Here is a 4,949-nt window from a genome sequence, read left to right as displayed (position 1 = left end):
ACCCCCAGTACGCTGATCAATTATAGATGAACCATCAACAAAGAGCACCTTTCCCTCTTCGAGTGGATCCTCCCTAGCACGGGTGGTTTCATCAGTAGTCTCCTCATATGTGGTGCAATTATGTACTGTCTCATTTAGTATTATGTTCTTTCATGGCCAACTCTCTCAATGCCAACACACCTTTTGTGGGAAAATTAATGCCTGTCTCCACCTCGCGGGCATCTTACAGCTCTAAGATGGCCACCAGCAATTCCATTGTGACACTTGCTGACACCCAGCACTTCATTTTACACAGTCTCTCATTTCTGTGCTCACTAGCAGGGACAGGGTTAGGGCTGTGTCCTTTGGCACCCAAACACTTTACTTTTACGAAAGCCAGATTTGCATTCTCTATCATGTTTGTTCATTTCTGTAGTGAGGAGCCCCATTGGTGATGATGCAGCAGGGAACCACAGGCAGGATGTTACACACCTGCGGTAGACCCCTTCCTGCGATGGTTTGAAGTGGCCCCCACAGCTCTGCTTTTAGTGTGCTGCAAGAAGACTGAGGACATAGAAATGCGTGCCCTGAAGGTGGAAGCAGCACCAGAAGAAAAAAAACATTCCGCTCTGTCATGTTTACTGTCCATTTGGAAAATTCAGGCACCTCTCTAGGAATGATTAATGGTGGTGCTGTAATCTGGGGATTTTCCCAAAAAATAAGGTAATTGACACAATAGGATTCAGATTTGGGGAGAGAGCTGGTGAGTAATAGTGAAGATGTTTATGTTTTGATCTCTTCTTGCTATATCATGGTTTACGGTGCTGATTTAGCTGAATTTGCAAGGAAACTGGTGTTTAGAAATGAAGTGCCATTAGCCAAAATGACACAAATTCTAAAGAGCTTTTGGTTTATAGTGATCATTTGTTGTGGGCTGGCTACAAAAGTTGATTTGAAACCAAATCTATTGGCTGGTTAATAGCTAAGCATACATGTATAATCAAACCATGGAAAAATTAAAAGCACATTGTTTGCCTTAAAAGGTGTCAACCTTTTATTCACGCGCAAACTAGCATAAATAAAAAGAGATACATGTTAAGTAAGAATTTCTTTATGATATCCTGGCAAAATGCATAACAAACAAACTATTTTTTTCTTAAATAACAGTAATTCTGTTTTGAACCATCATATATTATCTTTAAAAAAGAACTTGGGGTGAAGGGCCACATGTGGAAATATGTAACAAGAAATGCAAATTGTAACGTCTGCAATGAGACACAAAAGGGGTTTGGGGAGAACCCCCATTATAAAAAGATTCATCATGTGATATTTGCACAAAAAAGTGTAACATTATTTTCAAAACCACACATGGTCATTTCCCTTGATGTCTGAAAAAAAAGCACCATTCTATTCAGTTTCTATGGCAACACATGGATCACTGCTCATACAGAGGCTTACTCTGTTTACTTTGTGAAATCTACAGCTGACCTTCAGTGCCTTTCATTTTCCAAATGCTTAACAGAGGTGCTCAATTTCAAAAAAAGAACTGCTTTTGAGAAATGACGTTAGTAATATGCTCATCGAAGTAACTTCTTTTGATAAAAAAGTCTTTGTGGGAAAAACATAGAACAGTGTCATTTGCATGCACTGTCTCTGCAATAAAAGCTGCTGGATTGACGGTGTGACACCCCACAATAGGAATGGAGGAGTTTGACAGAATTTCCTCATAACCTGATGCTTGTTTTTTGGTGAGAGTGGATTTTGATTTTTCTAAGATTGCAGAAACTGCATGCACCACGTAAAAAGTGACAGGCCATCCTGTGGTAATGGTGGATAATTTCTGTATAGCAAATGTAGCGGCTGCCAGAGCATGCTCACATGGGAAGTGTCCCTGTATTACAGGGTCCAGAAGACCACTCTATTAACCCAAACACTTATGTCCCATTGAGGTCTTATTCAAAACAAAAGGGGTATACCTACTTCAAACCCTGGTCCCGTGGGCAAATATAGGAAGTTTATGGCAAACCAGAGTGGACCAGTGGATAGGGATGACACGGATATTTTTCAAAACATAATATTTTAATCAATAAACACATCTTTCATTGTTACATACAATGTTTTAAAAACCATAAATATCAATTCATCATCATATATTTCATCTATACTTCTCTCATTCCAAACTCACACATTCATTCAAAATTTGTCTCTTTCCAGAAAATGTATCAAACACTTAATACATATATTTCAACACACAAAATTTCAAATGATTGTCTGCCCAGTTTTGCTTTCAGGTGTCGTATTTATCTTGGTCAAATAATTAATCCAAGTATCTTTTATAGTCGTCGACACGTGTTTTGGTCCACATATAACACAATTTGCTGTTTTTAAATCTCAAGACCTTCTTCAGGACGTGAAGTAGCAGACAGCTGCTTCTCCCTTGTGTTTTGGAAACGTATGCGCCAAATGCCAAATCTAAAAAACATACATAAAATACCATCAGTGTCCAGTGTCATCCCGTATTACTTAAACTTTTGTGACTGTTATTGTCATATGTATAGCATTTCAACACAAGAACCTACTCACCACTAAGTGTCAATTCACAAATGGGCAACTAGGTATACGCAGTCAATCCTTCACAGTGTCAATGGTGTACTCAAGACCAGTGAACCAAACAGAGACACATCTTAGTTCTCTGTACCAATAAAAATTACCTAAAAAAGTGAGTAATTATATAAAAACGTCTAACTTACAATTCTTCAATGTTTAATCGGCTCCTCAATTAGATGTATAATGCTTCAAGACTCTTGGAGGAAAGATGGAATTCTTTTTCAAATATCTTACTCCACAGACCTATGAAAATTAAACAAATCTGTTGTATATACTGTCATGAGTATCTGGTGATGTTTACCTAAAGTACTAAATTCACAATGGGGGAGATGTACACTCACTGTGAAAATTCTACGGACTGTATAGAGATTATTAGTGTCAGACCATTCCTCAGCAACCGTCTTTGTCGGTTAGATACACGAGGCTGTTAGGAATGGTATATCATAATCACAAAGATGTTTCTCTCTGATTACACAGTACAGTTTATTAATTACATTCCCCCCATGTTCGAGAGTGAACTGGATACCCATTAGGCTTTTATGAATTTATACAGGTTACAAAAGTAGCCATCTCAAAACCACCAACTGTCGATTGCTCAATGGGGTATCTATCTAAATGAGAGATGCCGTCCTGAAGCTGCTCTAACGGAAAATTGATTGAATACGCTCATTTCTTAAATGTGGCTTTATTAGTGCAAACGAAAAAATCCTATATTTTCAGAAAGTCACCATGCAATGCCATCAGTGCATGTAGATCACTGCATGGGTAACAGTCACCCAAACAAATGCGCAAATTTAGGCAAGTATCGCGCGTTTCAAACTGCCGTGTCTGCAGCGTCCAACTATACTGGACCCGCGCACGGCATAAACCAGTGCACACCATCTAACCGCCATAAGCGAAAACTCGCTATTGAACACGCCGTGTTTGTGGCGTCCACGTGTAGTGGACCCGTGACCAGCAGAAACCAATGCAAGCTGTCTAAAGGTCTGCCCTCTCAACAAATAAATGTGCGTGTGTTATGATATGAATACCAGCAATACTTCCCATGTGCTCCGTACGCCGCGCTTTAGACGGCTGTAAATAGCACAGGCTTACCTTACAGTCTGCTGTTTACTCTTTCAAAGGGAAAACGAAGCATCACTTGAGCCCAAATAAATTCGGAAACATTAAGAAAGGACTATTGTTTTTTATTGAGAATAGTAAACATAAAGGAGGGACTAAATCTCAGCATGGTATTCATAGAAAACAGACTAATGTGCTGAGCTGGGCAAAGTACACTGGTACTTGCACAGCCAGTGTCCAAAAAAAAGGTTTTGGATAATTGTGTCTTTAAATGCACATAGTCCATATCCGACCCGGTATATGCACATTTTTAAATATGCCTAGTCCTTTGTTGTAAGGGCATTCCACTAAACAGACAGATTTAAACCATTCCGTTCCGTATCAAGTGTATATATCCATCGTTGTTCCATACGGTGCAGTATTGACCCCATATCGCCACCTCTCATGTTGGGTTTAACATGTTGAAGGACAAGCCATCTAAGGTCTGCATCTTTATGTTTCAGTTTCGAAAAAAATGTTCTACAAGAGGTTTATCTGCCACATTGTTTCTAATACAGCTCCTGTGTTCAGATATACGCTGTCTCACCTCCAGTGTAGTTTTGCCAACATACAGGAGTTGGCAGGGGCAAGATATCACGTAAATAACATTTTTAGTTAAACAATTGGTATGGTAGTTCATTTTCCATGTCCGGCCATTGTATTGAAAATCTCGCTTGTTCTCGGTCAAGGGGCCGGCCACACATTTACCGCACTTATAGTGTCCCACAATCTGAGGGAGACCCCACTGTGTGGTAATAGATTGTTCTTTTGGGGGATCGGGATAAGTGTGGACCAGTCTTTGTCCTAGATTCTGGTTCTTCTTGAATGCGAATAATGGTTTTAAGGAAAGAGTCCCTGGTCGTTTTACCAAGTACCAGTACCTGTTAATAATCCTTCTCACATCACTGCTAATCAGATTAAATGTAGTAACGCATACTAAACGTTTAGGCTGTTGTTTGACATGGGTGGATAAACAAATCTCTCGATCAGTATATTCTGCTCTCTTACACTGTTCTTTCACCAATCTCCTCGGATATCCTCTATGTTTAAGACTGTTTTTTAGATGTTCAGCATGGATTCTGAAATTCTCTTTTTCTGTACAGTTCCTTCTTATTCGTAATAATTGGCCATACGGGAGATTTTGACGTAGGCTAGAAGGGAGAATAACTGTTGAAATGGAGGAGAGAGTTCTTGTCTGTTGGTCTTTTTAAAAGGGAGGTGGTAAGACAGTTTCCTGTTTTTTTAATGATAAGATCGAGAAA

This window comes from Ambystoma mexicanum, chromosome 6p, assembly GCF_040938575.1.
Source record: "Ambystoma mexicanum isolate Mex_15411 chromosome 6p, UKY_AmexF1_1, whole genome shotgun sequence".
Lineage (NCBI taxonomy): Eukaryota > Metazoa > Chordata > Amphibia > Caudata > Ambystomatidae > Ambystoma > Ambystoma mexicanum.
Note: the sequence above shows the minus strand (reverse complement) of the source record.